The sequence below is a fragment of the Apium graveolens genome, chromosome 11, assembly GCF_009905375.1.
Source record: "Apium graveolens cultivar Ventura chromosome 11, ASM990537v1, whole genome shotgun sequence".
Taxonomy (NCBI): domain Eukaryota; kingdom Viridiplantae; phylum Streptophyta; class Magnoliopsida; order Apiales; family Apiaceae; genus Apium; species Apium graveolens.
In genome coordinates, this window is record NC_133657.1 from 159,516,279 (window position 1) to 159,533,634 (window position 17,356).

Below are 17,356 nucleotides of genomic sequence, written 5' to 3' on the forward strand. Positions count from 1 at the left end.
TCAAGGATTACGATTATGAGATTCTTTATCATCCAGGGAAAGCCAAAATGGTGGCTAAATGCCCTTAGTATAAAGGAGAGACTCAAGATGAAAATGTCTTTGGGAGAGTTGATAAGAGATTTTGAGAAAATGGAAATAGAAGTGAAGGTAACCGGAGCTGGTACCGAAAAGCTGTTTGAGATTGTAATACAACCCGAATTATTGGAAAAGATCATATTGTTGCCAAGAAAAAGTGATGAATGAAGGCAGAGATCCAACAAATAGAGAAGAGATTAATACCGATAAAGGATTATAAGGGAATAATGAGGTATTCCTACAGAATTTGGGTTCCAAACGTTCAAGAGCTTAAGGACGAGATCTTAGATGAAAGCCATAGTTCAAGTAATAAGATTAGGGCAAACCCTGAATGTGATAGTCAGGGAGGTCGCCATCAAGAAAGAAAGAACCCATAACATAATGAAATGGAAAACAAGGATTTTAACGTATAAGATAACCCTGATTATGGGAGAAGGATGAAACATTTCATACTGAGAAAACAGAAGTCGAGCAAGATAGGGAGAACCGATATGGTACTCCTATGGGGAAATTCATGGACCTGCCTAAACAAAAATTATACTTTTATTCCCAACACCACCCTGAGGAAACAATGTGGTGGGAAATTCTTTCAGGACCTTTAAGTCACTAAGCTCTCAGAGTTCCAAGGAACAAGCTGACCTAGCCGAGGCAAGAGCCTGGCCAAAGGAAATAGAGGACTGATTTTATATTCTAAATGATTGATGAAGCGCAAAAGACTGTTTTTGTCACTTACCTTCCTAAGAGAGAGGCCACCCGCTGGTGAAAGACCAAGAAAGGCACGGAGCCAGAGGTTAGAGTAAACTGATTAAAGTTCAGTCAATTGTTTTCGGGAAAGTAATTCCCAAGGTTATGGAGATGGTGTAAAAGCTTAGAGCCAGAACAAAGGCGGACGAGTATGATGAATTATGAAGCTAAGTTGTAAAAATTGTCAAGATTCGTTCTGATGACAAGAATCCCAGAACGACGAGATATTTGAAGTCAATGATTAGTGGGTGCGTGAAATGATTATAATAGAAAAGAAAATAAAAAGAAACTGAAGTGGAAAGGAAAATAAAGACAATAGAGTTTGAGGAATGATAAGGGAGTTGGGTATGAAAAAACCCTAAATACTCGTAGCAATAGAAATAGAAAAGTATGTAATCGTTAGGATGACGTGATTCACCATGAGTTAAAATTGATGGTTGAAGGAATAATAGATACATATAGTTTATCCCCTATAAGTTGGGAGGATTCGAGGAAACCTTGAGATAGTTCGAAGGATAAATAATGAGACGCGGATAGACTGAGGAGACAAGAAAGTAAGAAATTAGGAAAATTGGATGAAGAAAGTGACCTTCAAGAATGTGAAGTGTAAGACCGGTGGCATGATACCCAGAAAGGGAGACGCCAGGTATGAAAGATATCCCAACATTGAGATGACTGTTAAGATAAACAACAAAAGTAAATGAGGAATTATTAAGAAGAAGTTCACGTTAAACACGACCAATATCTTCCAGAACATCCTGTTGTCATTACCAAATTAGGAAAGAAAAGCGGGTAACCATTGTTATCTTTTGAAGGCCATATGGGTTGACCTCAGTTTGAATAAGGATGCTATTGTGAAATTGGTATAGACTATCGAGGTGGGAATGATTGAATAAGATAATCTATCAAGGATATATGACTTGATTTATCCATGGAAGGATGCAAGTACCTTTTTAAAGGTGGAATTAAGGATATAACTTCGATAACTTGAGATGAACCCTAGGGGGAATGCATAAAGTTTGGCATTTCGCCCTTAATAGGGATAGTATGAGTTTTGACAGTATGAATTGGAAAGGATTAATGTAACAACAACCTTTAAGGATCAGTGGAGAAATTTTTCAGAAGTATATAAATAATGGTTCTAGTATTAGTAATGGTATTTTGATATGCCCTGTATCTAGGGAATATAGGAGGAATGATTCAAGGATAACCTTAGAGGTCTTACAAGGAGAACGGTAATATTCAAAGTTCTCAAGAATAGAAATTTTGATATAGGAAATATGACATAATTATAATAATGCTAGGTGGGCACGTGTTGAACCATAAGAAAGTATAGATCGACCCAATGAAGGTCGATATTGGTGAAAACAAGTAGGACCCAAGATAAGAGACGTCCTAAGTATGATCGAGAGTCAGTCGTGACAATGTTAACCTCTAAAAGACAGAGGCAATAACTTATGGAAAAATGGTGATATATATATTTTTCTCACCAAAGCTTAAGGAAGAGCATTTTCACACAAGCAGTGATTTGAAATGAGGTAGAAAATTTATTTGGAGGTGGTTAAAATGACACTGATTGTAAGGAAATTTTACTATCAGGAAAGGCCAATGAGGTGGCCGACACTTTAAGTGTAAGAGGACAATTATAGGCGCTCATGCCAGAGGAATACAGTGATGATGGTTAAAGCCGTGAAGGTTATATTGTGGTATAGAAGATTGACATTCCTTCTGATGGTTGTATACTTAACCATAATAGTAGTTTGGTAAAAAAAAAATTGAATTCATGTTAATCGCCGTGAGTGGGCTATCTATCTTGAGAATAAGCCAGGACCATGTTTCAAAAGGACTAAACAAACATTTGAGTTAAGTCTTCTATTGAAGGCATATGATTAAGAATGGTATTAACCTGCTATCGTTGCTTTCATTGAAATTCTTCTGCAATTTTATCTGCTTCATGTCATATGTATGTCAAGTTCATGAGTGTTCTCCATGAATCATGAACGGTGATCATGTTACCCTCCTTAGAAGAATTCGATACAATATGTACGGACTCCGTATGGTTAGCTATTAAGACTTCATGGAAAACGAATGACTACAGTAGGTCAACGGTGGACCATAGTAATGCAGGAATGATTCTACGAGTAATGAGCCGATTACTTACAACCGTGAGAGTTGTATTGGAATGGATGTTGAGATTCAGTACCACTAATCGGGTCGTGGTGGTGTATAAGTTATCATTGATAGACTAATTAAGTAGATTATCTACCTATTGAATACTTATTCCTTCTTATCAATAGAGAGTCGTATTACTATACGAGGAAGGTTGCGGTGCAAGCATAGAATTCTGGTAACGATGATGTCTAGAATGAAATCCCTTATTCGAGTTTCGATGTTGAGGGAGTTTCAAAAGTGATTGTTTATGAGCTCGAGCAAGAGCATGGATCCATGGAATGATGGACGGAAGAGTAAATATTCTGGCACGTGAAATACGATGCTATAATACTTGATGTTGATATATACACATATGTTTGTTCTCCTATGACAAACCTCTATAGTTCAGAGGTAGATTCCAAGCCAAATATTTGTGGCAGTATTTTTTCATATACAATTCTCTTCAATTCGTTCTTTTCTCTCCTTTTCATTTTGTATAAGCTGAGAAGAACAGCCCTTCCAGAAGGGGAGGTATTGCCGAATGACTATCTATCTGTGTGATAGAAGCCTAGTAGGATACCACATGTTGTTTAATTGCTTGTCAAGTACTAAAGGCTGGCCACCTTCTGTACTAACTATGCAATAGAACAAGTGTTCATGATCATAGTGATCTCTCAATAAAATCTTTTACTTCTATACGATAGATCAAGCTTTCGAAGATGGAAGCAGCTAAAGGAAGTAGTATCAGTGCGGTGGTATTCCGAATCTAACGCGTTCATGATACTAAGGTTGACGCGGTTATTAAAAGGTTATAGAATACTAACGAGCAAAAGTGTAACCAGTATAGTATTATGTACGGAAGATAGTAACGATTACGAACTGGAAAAGAATGAGTATTACGAAACAAAAGCTATAATGCTAGAAGCTATGATGAGAGTCTGTGCAATAGACTTGAAAGAATTTGGAATAGTCACTTAGCACGGATTGAGTTTTCTTACGATAATAGATCGTATGTCAGTATTGAGATATCGCCTTATGAGATCCTTGAGGGAAGACAATGTCGATCTCCCTTATGTTAGGATGAAGTTGTAGAGCGCAAGATGCTCGGACCCGCAGTAGTCCAAAGGACCAAGGATATAATAGATCTAATCAGAGGACGGCCGGTAGTAGCCCAAGATGGACATAAGAAGTATGCTGATTTGACTCGAAAGGACAGAGTATTATGTAATAGGGGACCTAGTGATGTTAAAGGTATCCCTTGGAAAGGATTGATGAGGTTCGGAAAAAAAGGAAAGCTAAGTCTACAATTTGTTGACCCTTGGATATATTAAGACGTATTGGGAAGTTAGCATATGAGCTAGCCCTACCCCCGAACATGTAGCAAGTTCATAACATGTTCCACGTATCAATGTTAAGGAAGTGTAATTCGGATGCCAGACAAATAGCGGCGTATGAGCGCATAGACATGCAACCAGACGTAACCTATATGGAGCAACCAGGAAGGGTTATAGATTGAAAAGGAACAAGTGCTTAGGAGAAGGGTTATCAAACTAGTCAGAGTTGGTGGTAGAACCACAATGTGGGAAAATTGACTTGAGAGTTAGAAAGTGCAATACTAAGAAAGTATCCCTATTCATTTTCTATCTGATTCCGGGACGGAATCCTTTTAAGGAGGGGAGACAGTAATAACCCCAATTTTTGGAATCTTTGAAACACTGATGAATAGTGATTTTGCTGATTATGCTGATTAAGAAAACTTTTCATGCCACACTATGTAGGAGTTCTTTTATTGATATTCTGAGAACTTATTAGTACTCCATATGGTATATAAGTGTATGTAAAGATCGTCAGAATCCAAATTCGAACACTTTGATTTTTCCCGAAAATCCATCAGATACCGAAAGAATTGAGTATAAGGTAACATGATTAAAAGGATTTAAATTCAAGGATTATAAGAGAGGACCATAAAAGGAATATGAAATATTGAGAAAGGTTTAGGGGAACCCAAGTAATGAGATCCCAGATATGATCCCTCAAACGATCAACGAGAATGAACAATAAACGAGTGGTAAAATAATTAAACGACTAAGTAATGCAAGAGGCAAGGAGGAGGGTCAATTAGTGCAAGATTAATGCACTTAGTTAAAATCTTAATATAAGGATTAAGCTTAAAAAGATGCTTCCACCATAAGGATGAGACAAGTGGCAAGGATTATGTAAGCTTGATGACATTACCATGCTTATGTCACTTTCCACTAATTTAAACAAAATACCTAGTCAAGTAAATATCCTAAAATCATTTCATTTCCACCACAAGTTCAAGTCAACACAAGCTCTCATCTTCCTCCCCCATTTCCATTGCTCTCGGCCAAAACAGAACCAGCACATTAAAAGTGCTCTATCTCCTTCATTTCTCACTCAAATGTTGTGTTCTATAGCTCTTTGGAAAGGTATTGAGATGACCTACAACTCTTGTTCACAAGTCTAATCCAAATAAGCATGTTAAGACCCTCATTTTTACAGTTCTTTCAATCGGACTTTTAGAAACTTCAAAGCCTAACTTTGTGTTCTTGATTTCTTTGGAAAGATCAAGCATGTAGGAGGCTCCCTAAGGCTTTCTAGCAACTTAACACCTCCCAAGGAAGGTATAAACTTCAAACCCTATCCTTTACTTTGATTATTAGTGATTTTGATGGTTGGTTTTCTAAATGAGAAGCATGACCTTTGATTATTAGTAGTTTGATTTGGATTTGGAGTGATTTGGTGAATGAATCTTGTTATAGTTAATAAAACTTGATTGTGGTTGGTTGAGATGAAGAATCTGAAGAATAAGGACTGGTATAGTATTATTTAGTTGAGGTTTTGATGTGTTAATGATTGTGGGTTGTTTGTGAGATTTTGGTGTACTGAGAAACTTGGAAAACTCGTAAATATAGTCGTCGTAATGCCCATTTTTATTCAACTGCTTGTTCTTAGTGTTCAGGACAGAAAACTCAATAAACAATCTGTAACATTGCCATGTTTAGCTAGAGCGTGTCGTAAGATTCATTTTGATATGTGGATCACTTGGTTCCGATGTACGGTTTAGGAGAAACGACCGTTTTAAGTAACGTCATTTCACGAACGAACCATTACCCCTCACCTTACTTTGAAACCTTGGTTAAGGCCCTTAAATGACTAATTGGAGTATGAAACAATTATGTAAAGTGTATTATAGGGAGTTGGTAGGGTACTCACGAAAGAATCGCCTTAAAATACTTAATGGTTAATTTATTAAAAATGGTGGAGCCAAGGGTACTCGAACGACTTATGTGATTCGTTAAGCGTAGAAGTGACCATAAGCAAACGTTAGGGTTCAATTGGTTAAAGTCTAGTTTCTTAAGCGACCGTGGTTTAATTCCGACTTATGTTGTTGTTCATAGGTTATCAGACCCACTCTAAGCTTAAGTCTATAAAGGAACACTCAGGCAAGTTTTCTACCCATTATACTGTTGTTGTGATGTATATATGTATATGCATTATCTTGTGATAAGTGCATGATTATTATTAGCAAAGTCTTGCGATATATTGGAGCATGTGATATGATATTTATATGCATGCCTGTTTTGTAATCTTGATATCTAATTGTTGATTCAAAAGCTTATAAGTTGCATAATACCTATGATAGAGATAAACAGTCGTTGTGTATACCCTTAGTATAGGGGACCCAAAGGTGAACATTTTCTAAACCGGGTGTCGATGTTCCCGAGTATATTATATATATATATTATATATAGATATAGTTTTCAAAACTATTAATCGAATAAGGTTTATTCGATAACTTTATTTTAAATAATGAATATTAGTTGAATATTCATTCGAGGACTTATGACTCTGTTTATTTTATTTAATGAATATTATTAGTTGAATATTCATTCGAGGACTTATGACTCCGTTTATTTTATTTAATGAATATTAGTTGAATATTCATTCGAGAACTTATGACTTCGTTTATTTTATTTAATGAATATTATTAGTTGAATATTCATTCGAGGACTTATGATTTCGTTTATTTTATTTAATGAATATTATTTTGAATATTCATTCGTGGACTTATGACTCCGCTTATTTATTAAATAATATTCTTTATTTTATTAAAGAATAAAGTTTCGATAATCAAACTTATTTTCGATTATTCAAATAAAGATCGTACTTTCGCATAAGTATATCTTTGGTTATTTATTATTCATTTCAAGTATGAGTTTTAAAACTTCTCCTTCAATTATTTTTTTATAAAGGTTATCCTTATGGGAATATTATTTAAATAATAATATTCATATATTTTCTAATATATCGGGACTAATTTATTTCATTGAATCAGCATTACTCCAAACATTCTTAAAAATGTTTTCGAGTCTTCAAAATGATTTTTAAAAGTTAGGGCGGATCCCAAAACTCATTTTTATATTTAAGATCCTCCTTTCGAAGGAGATTTAAATACTCGCTCAAAATCTGAGGGATCCGGCTCTATGGTGTATTTTACATTCGCAATGAGGTAGCTGTTTTGAGAAAATAATTTGATTAGTTGCCCAATGTTCGGGAAGTAAGCCCATCTAATTGAGTCGGCATAAGCGACAGGCCGGGGTACGGTCTATCAAAGTGTAAGTGGCTGGGTGGCAGTCCATCAACGCGTAAGAGGCCGGGTGGCGGTCCAGCACAAGGTCCTAATACGGCCAAAGTGATGACCGGTGGGGGATTCATCCATCTACTAGTAGAAAAGGTTACTTATTGGTATCTTTGCCTGATCAGCAAGATATCGGGTTTATGCCAAAATTCTTTTCTTTCCAAATTCATTGGATATTGCAACTCTGTTCATACTTTACATGACAGAGGTTTTCAGGAAATGTATGAGAGATATATATGGATATATATATATATCGGGACTTAATGAAGTATCTCCTAACTTCATTTCATTCAATAATATTTCAAAGATTGAATTTATTCAAGTATTATCTTGTAGTCTCATCTGTGTGATGAACTTTTGAAACTAATTATAACTTGAACGGTGGTAGTTCAAGTAGTATTCGGAAAAGATATAAGTATATGGGAGTATCTTGTAACTTCATCTTTTCAACTTATATCTAGTAAATGATTATCTTATGCATGACAAAGATTTTCAGAAAAATGTTGAGACAAGGTTAGATATATGAGATCACCTTGCAACGATATTTTATACAGTTATAAACTGGAACTCTGTGTATAGTATACATGTTAGAGGTATTCAAAGATTTGAGAAGTATATATGTATACTGAATATTTTTCGACTTCGTCGCATTAAAATAACAAACTTGGTTCATTTTTTCTTGACCAAGACTTTCATGGGTACTATGAGAATGCTCATATATTGTTAATTATAATACATATTATTTCGGTGGGCTTGTTGCTCACCCTTGCTTTCTTCTTTCATCGCACAACAACAGATAGACAAGATGAACAGGATCAAGCTCCCAATTCGTGAGCGGATAGGAAACGTTCCACAGTTTTCTGTAGGCGTTGATGCCGTTGTAGCTGAGGTAGGGTCTACCAATAGGCTAGGCTTTCAACTTTTGTTGTACCAGACTTATGTATATTTATGAATTGTAATAATGGAAAAGAATGTGTAAATTTATTCATAAAACCTTTTGAGGTGTAATGACTTATAATTGTGGAATAAAATGACTTGTTTTATTTTTGGTATTCATCTCTGAGACTATAACTTGTGGTATGTGTGTATATTGTGGGGTCACAGTACGCAGTAGTTGGTTGATTATTAAGATTAAGTATTATTAAGGGAAATGGAATTCGTGACAACCCGGATCCCCGACCCCGGATTTGGGGGTGTTACAGAACATATCGAACATTTTTGGATAAAAATGATCCGATGCGAAAGAAAAATAAAAAATATGCTACAACGGAACTTAAAGTGTTTGATGGTCGTACCAAGGGTGAGAAATTACTATCTTCTTTATTACAAATAGATTTCGCTCCACCCGGAAACACTTTTAGTAAATTCAAGCCTAGGGGCTATAGAGTAGATCATCATTGGACCCACTTTTCAATGTTTTGGGAACTACCGTATTGGGTATCTCATGATCTACGACATTGTTTTGATGTTATGCATACCGAGGATAATGTGTTTGAGAATATATTTTACACAATTGTAAATGATCGTATCAAGACTAAAGATAAAAAAAATCAAGGGCGGATTGCAAATATCTAGATGTACGACGTGATTTGTGGATCGATGAAAAGGGGATCATGCCTAAAGCACCTTACACAATTACTTGAACTCAACTCCGGGTTTTGTGTAATTGGATCTCTAAACTTAAACTTCCCGATGGATGTGTCTCGAATATATCCCGTTGTATCAAATGGGATAATTTAAGAATTACCGGTTTTAAATCGCATTATTGTCATATTTTCATGCAAAAGTTAATGCCAATTGCTTTTCGTGAATTTTTACCATCTTATATTGTGGAAGCTCTCACCGCTCTTTCAAATATTTTCCTTGATATTTGCTTGTCCGTTTTACTACGTGAAGATTTGGATGTCTTGGAAAAACGTGTAGTGAGGACAATGTGTGTGCTCGAAACCGTCTTTCCACGGGCTTTATTTGACATTATGGAACACTTACTTGTACACTTGATTGAAGAATGTAGACTCGGAGGACCGGTTTACTATCGTTGGATGTACCCTTTTGAGCGATTGTTGAAGCATATTAAAGATAAGGTCGGCAATAGAGCACGGGTGGAAGGTTCAATTGCGGAGAGATATGTTGAGGAAGAAATGATCAATTTTTCTTCATTTTACTTTCGCTCTTCCATAAACACGGTTCATAATACCGCACGTCGTAATGAAGTTGTGGTTGAAGCACAAGAAGAAAATGTTTTAGAAGTTTTTAGATATCCTCTTCAAACTATTGGGAAGCACGTTGTTGGGTATTTAAATAAAAGTGATTTGATGATTGCGGAATATTATGTGCTACTAAATATGCCGGAAGTTCAACCGTACATTCGGTAATTTACTACATGTGTCTTTTGTAATTAAATGTTAATTTACTACATGTGTCTTTTGTATAGTGTTATATATAATTTACTAATTACTTTTATATTTCAGGGAATTTGATGCTCACATACGTGCGAATGATCCACATATATCAAATGAAAGATTGGAGTCGCTCCAAAAAACCAAATTTAAGCCTTGGTTTAGAGAAAAGGTACTTTCATTAATCCGCATATTATATGGTACATTTGATATAAAAAAATTCTAATATAGTACATATTTTTATTGTATATAGGTTGAAAATGGTGTAAACTATGACCTTTTCAAACATTTGATTGATGGACCGGTATGCGATATTTTCTCTTTCCAAGGTTGTTTGGTTAATGGATATAAGTTTCATGTTAATGATGGGGTTTTTGTTAAAGGCACTTTTCACAATGATGTTCTTGTTAATTACTATGGTCAAATAGAAGAAATTATTAAGCTTATCTATGGAGGAGGAAATTTTGTTTATTTATTTAGATGTCATTGGTTTGATAGTGTTGGAAATGGTGTTCGGGTTGATAAAATCGTGTTGTGACTATTGATGTGAAATCAAGGTTGAAGTCGAATGAAATATTTATTTTGGCTAGTCAAGCAATTCAAGTATACTATGCTCATAGTGTATTGAATCCTCGGAGCAATTTGTATATCGTTGTGAATTGTAAAAATCGCCCTATTGATGAAACTACCAATGAACCAAATGAAGAGGCTTTTCAAGAGAATGTATCAAATGCGTCTTCATCGTCCTTTTTTATTGATTTCGCACAATATGATCCATTCGAATTGATCGAACTCAAAATATGGAAGAAGAAGATAGAAATTACAAGAAGACGAAGAAGTTGAAAGAAGTAGAAAAGAAGAAGAAGAAGAAGAAGGAGAAGAAGAAGGAGAAGAAGAAGAAGAAAAAGAAGAAGGAGAAGAAGAAGGAGAAGAAGAAGGAGAAGAAGAAGGAGAAGAAGAAGGAGAAGAAGAAGGAGAAGAAGAAGGAGAAGAAGAAGAAGAAGGAGAAGAAGCAGAAGGAGAAGCAGAAGCAGAAGGAGAAGCAGAAGCAGAAGGAGAAGAAGAAGAAGAAGGAGAAGAAGAAGAAGAAGGAGAAGAAGAAGAAGAAGAAGAAGAAGAAGAAGAAGAAGAAGAAGAAGAAGAAAAGAAGAAGAAGATGACGAAGAAGAAGAATTGAAGAAGAAGAAGATGAAGAAACCGATGGTTTTGAAGATATTGATTGATATGTATTTTGAAATTTAATTGTACTAGTAATGAATTTTAATGGTGAATTTTCTAAATTTTTTATATTGGTAAATTTTCTACATTCTCAATATTTAAAATGTTTCTTAATCTTCATTATTATGCTGATAGAGGGAAATAACTGGTTGTAAATAACCTCTAGTAGGAAATAACTAGTTGGAAATAACCTCTAGTAGGAAATAACTGGTTGGAAATAACCTCTAGTAGGAAATAACTGGTTGGAAATAACATTTGGTAGAAAATATGTGGTAGGAAATGGCGGTTCCCAACCTTCTGTTTTAAAACCTACCAAAAACGGCGTATTTTCATCCAGTTATTTCCTACCAAAACTAGTAGGAAATGGCTACCACCTATTTCCCACCAATATTGGTAGGAAATATGAGAAAACTATTACGAAAAAAAATATTAAATATGAAAATGGTTCGATAAATTAAAACTTTTTAAGTGAAATGTCATTTTATAGTGAAATAAAATTAGGAAAAAAATTTGGGTAAGAAAACAATTATGACTAAGAAAATCGTTTAGAAAAAGGAACGTCGAGATTGTTCGAAGATTGAGTTAGGTTGTCAACTCAAAGTGTCGGGGATGAGTTAGATATTTGGATTTTTTTAATAATCCAACCTTACGGATGATTAGATATATGAGTTTTATACATGTAGTCGAAATATAAAACTTTTAAAAATTAAGCTATTATGTATTTATAATAGATCTATAGAAAAAAAATATAAGAAAAATATATTTTTTGTACTGTTCGCCCATAGTTTGTCACATTTCCGTTGATCAAACTATATAAACATGAACATCTATTCATTTTAATAGTGAAATTCTAAAAGTTAGTTGATCACACTTACAGTCCCGTGTTTTCATTTGTTTTTTGGATAATTATAATTATTACGAAAAGAAAATATTAAATATGAAAATGGTTCGATAAATTAAAACTTTTCAAGTGAAATGTCATTTTATAGTGAAATAAAACTAGGAAAAAAATTTGGGTAAGAAAACAATTATGACTAAGAAAATCGTTTAGAAAACGGAACGTCGAGATTGTTCGAAGATTGAGTTAGGTTTTCAACTCAAAGTGTCGGGGATGAGTTAGACATTTGGATTTTTTTTAATAATCCAACCTTACGGATGATTAGATATATGAGTTTTATACCTGTAGTCGAAATATAAAACTTTTAAAAATTAAGCTATTATGTATTTATAATAGATCTATAGAAAACAAATATAAGAAAAATATATTTTTTGTACTGTTCGCCCATAGTTTGTCACATTTCCGTTGATCAAACTCTATAAACATGAACATCTATTCATTTTAATAGTGAAACTCTAAAAGTTAGTTGATCACACTTACAGTCCCGTGTTTTCATTTATTTTTTGGATAATTATAATTATTACGAAAAGAAAATATTAAATATGAAAATGGTTCGATAAATTAAAACTTTTCAAGTGAAATGTCATTTTATAGTGAAATAAAACTAGGAAAAAAATTTGGGTAAGAAAATAATTATGACTAAGAAAATCGTTTATAAAACGGAACGTCGAGATTGTTCAAAGATTGAGTTAGGTTTTCAACTCAAAGTGTCGGGGATGTTAAGGATTACACACTTGGATTTTTTTTTAATAATCCACCTTACGGATGATTAGATACATTAATTTTATACATGTTGAAATATTGAATTTTTAAAAATTAAGTTATTCTATATTTATAATAGATCTATAAACAAACTTTTAATTCCTACCAAAATTGGTAGGTTTTGCCCAAAAAAGTTGTTTGTGCTTTTCCTAATAGGGTATTTCTTACCAAGTGTGGTATGAAATACACCTAAAAACTAGTAGGAAAAGGAAACACCTGAAAATAATAATTAAATTGTTATTTTAATAATTTCGTAAAATATTCGATTTTAAATAAAAATTATCCAATTTTTTTAACTAAGATATACTTGTTTGTGTCAATTTTTTCAGAAAAAAACATTTTGGCACAATGGTTAGTATATTGTAAATGATTCTGTGGGGTGTGGGTTCGAATCCCACCTCATTTGTTTTGGCGTTTTCCGCCAAATTTTTGGCGAAAAAAATTGAATTTACCACGCAGGTCAAAACCCACCAGTTTTGGGATCAAAACCTACCATATTGGTAGGTTCTGATCTTACAATAAAATATTAAAAAATTGATTGGGGGTTAACACATATACCCTACCAACATTATTCTTTCCTTTCGATACTCTCTCTCACCATTTCTTCACCATACTCTCTCTCTCTCTCTCTCTCTCTCTCTCTCCGTGTTTACCCTACCAGTTCATCATCTCTTCTTCATCTCTTCGTCATCTCTTCATCATCTCTTCGATCGGTAAGCTTTCGTCATCTATTAATTTCTCCAGTTATTCGTTTATGTATTTTCCGTTTTGTTATTATCATTTTTTATTCGATTTTATATGATATGTGTGTAATATGATCATATGTATGCATTATTGTGTATTGGGTATCATGGATTAGATGTTTATTGTGTTTGGGGTGTTAACTTTTGCAATTTTAAAGAGTATCGGGTGTTAAACAGGGGATTTTAGGCTAGATATTGGGGCTTTTGGGCAATATGCATGCAATAGTTATGGGTGTTTGTTTATTATGCATGCTTTAAATATGGGTTGTGCTTAAATGTGATTTTAAGTCCATCAAAATTGATTTTTGATGAAACTATGCTTTGACTATGGGTTTTTCAGTCATTTTTTACTAAACTATGTGCTTAAATATGTATTTTGATGTTTTTAATGTTATTTAAGGTTACGTATTAAGTTTTAGGTATACGTATGATGTTGCAGTGAATTAGTATTGTAGTATGCAGTGGATTCACATACACAGAACACATACACTTGTGTAGTAGTCATATATAGTTGTAAAATAGTGTTGTGTTTGGTCGATAGGGTGTGTTTGGTCAGTCACAAAATAGATGCTTAGTGTGTGTCTGTTGCTATGCCAACAGACATATATGTTGAAGTTTAGTCCATTAGGGTTAAAGCTTAGGAAGAGCCTCGTCATATATGTTGGTATTTGGATATTTATAATTAATTTGAAATTGTTTAAAATTTCATTAGGTCAAGTTAAGGTAAATGCAATGATATACTACTACGTTGTTGTCTTGAAGTAGTTTGTATGTAGGATTAGATTTGGCCTCCAGGCCATTTCAACGTTAGTATAAGTTAATCTGTGTAAACAATAATCAGAACTATATAATTGACACTTCCCAGACTGCTAATAATATAGGAAAAATCCCACCGATTCATGCAGAGTTTTGTCTAGTCTGATAAGATAAATGCGCAGTTAGTTCTCAGATCAATGAAAATTATGAAATCAAAGCTAATTAGTTAAGATAAACCACCTGAATCTTTTTGTGTAACTTAAATTAATTATGTTTAATATTAATCATGAGCAGTCATAAACCTCATATTATTGGTTCTTAAACAAAAAAATAATGCATTAAGTTATGTGTTTAATGCATATCATCCATGAGAATTAACTAGCTAGATCACTTAAGCATTTTGATATTGTTTTTTACAGGGTTAATGGCAAAGGTTTTCCAGGGTAAGAGTCCTGTGGCATCTGCAAAGAAAGGCAAAAAAGTTCCAGTGAATAAGAATGGAAAGATCGCTAAGTCTAAGAAAAATGCGAGTTCACGCAAAGGAAAAGGCAAAGGCAAAGTGACGGCAGCATCAAAGGCAAAGGCCAAAGCTTTAGCGATATCACAGTCTTATCCCCGCGGGAAGACAAGGGCATAATTAGTTGAGTGGATGGGTCCAAGAAAGCGAGCAAACTCCCGTGGACTATTTGGTTCCACACCTCCAGCAAAGCCGACTCGTATTGATATTTCAAATGGAGTGTAAGTCTAAATTTATAGACTTTTGCATTTTATTCTTTACTACTTTAACTTTAATATATGTCCAATTAGTAACGATTATTATTTTTGTAGCATAATGCATGATGAAGCAAAGAAGACAATTCTGGGCATTGTTCGCGGGTTCTGGCCAGTGGGAGCTTACACGTGGACTGATATCAATGATATGTATCCTAAATGGGTTGAGAAAGTTATTACTGAACTCTATGTAAGTATCCATCGTCTTGAATTTGATTTACTTTCAAATACATGTACTTTTAATTGATAGTTTAGTTGTTTGCTACTGTGTTTGTGTTTCTGTTTGCTCCAAGATTTGCAATTAAATCAGAATGAAGAGGCAAACGCTCCTCTGTTTCAGTATTAGTATTACAGAAATAAGAGTATTATTTTAGGACAAAATTGGTTTCTCAACTTTTTGATGTTTATTTTATTATCAAACTATAGGTAATTGCTAATTTAAATGTTTTAAGAGGAAAAGGTTATGTTAAAAGGTGGCATTACATACTTATTTAAACATTTATTTTTGTTTACTATAATCATTTGCATGTAATTTCTGCACTATTGAACAACTATTTATATAAATTGCAGAAATATTTCAGACATGAGAAGGGTCAAAGTCGTAAGGGCTTATAGGACTATAGCTGGGCATCTCAAGGCATTGATTAAGCGAAAGTGCATGAAGAAAAGGAGCGGCTTATGCAAATTCCGAGAAATTAAAAAGCCGCTGCTGGAAGTTAAACCTTCCTACTTCAGTGATCCGGTATGGGAAGGGATGGTTCATTTCTTGGAGTCGGATGAACACAAGCTACGATCAGATAAGGGAAAAGCAAATCGTCAAAATGACTACCTTGCACAGCGCTGGTGCAAGATCTTTTCAGCAAGTGGAGAAGGTAACATTCACTTCATAATCTAGTAAAATAGAACTTGGATTTAGAATCTTGTTTATTAATATTAATTATCTTTATGCATCTATATGTTAGATTTTAACTGAGGAAAAGAATGGCGTTGTGCCAACTCGCCTTGAAGTGTGGGACAAAACACACACTCGCAAGGAAACGGATGCTGATGGCATGCCAATTTACACAACTGAGGCTGCAAAGGAAATTGCGGTATGAAATTAAAATTGGATAATTTGTTTTATATAACTTATTAGAAGTAAATGACAATATATCTGAGTTTTTAACGAGTTTGATTATGCATTTATATGTTGAAATACAAGTTAGGTTTTCTATGCATATTGGAATTCATAATGCTGGATTTGCATAAACTCACTGTGTAGCCAAATCTTGTGAACTCCAGAAATTAATCAATGTTCTCACTGTGTAGCCAAATCTTGTGAACTCCGAACGTTATTAGACTTTGCTCTATACAGTTTATATAAGCAATTAACGTCCCACGTATTTACTGGTATTTCTTTTTTGGATTTTTTTATTAGCCGATAGATGATTCTACCATATATCTCAAGATGATTTTGATAGTGAAATTTAGGCTTGTTTCATAATGCTGGATTTTGCAAATGTGTCTTAATGTTTATTAGCCAAATCTTGTGAACTCCAGAACTTTATTTGATTTGCTCTATACAGTTCATAATGCTGAATTTTGCAAATGTGTCTTAATGTGTCTTAATGCAAATTTAGGCTTGTTTCATAGTGAAATTTATCAACATCTTATTTTTATCTGAGTTTTTTTATTTATCTGATCTGAACGAAGTCTCTTGAATTATATAGCAAAAAATTGAGATGTTGTATTTTAGGTCAGAAGCTGTAACACTTTATTTCCAAATCTTTTACAGTGAGCTATGCAAAGATACTTGAAGAAAATAACTTTGATCCTACAGCTGAGAATGCCGTGGAGCCATTTCAGTGGTGGTTGATGGCCATAGTACCTGCTGGTGAAAAGCCTAAGAATAACAGGCTTGTTGGTTTTCCGAGAACTTCCGCCCGTCAACTGATCAAAGATTTGTCAGTCCAGTATGATGAAGAAGCGGAGAACAGGGCTGAAACTTCTGTTCGGGTGCTGCTCGTAATAGAGGTGTCCCTGCCAAGTTATTCGCAACTGTGGTAGGTGGAGTTCTTGAGATCCTGAAAACCAATCCTTCTACCTATCAGCGACAACTTAATGAGAAGAGGTTGAGAATCTTGCTCGAGCTGCCCTTGATCTTAGCGATCCTGGAAACCGAACTGAATTCACTCAG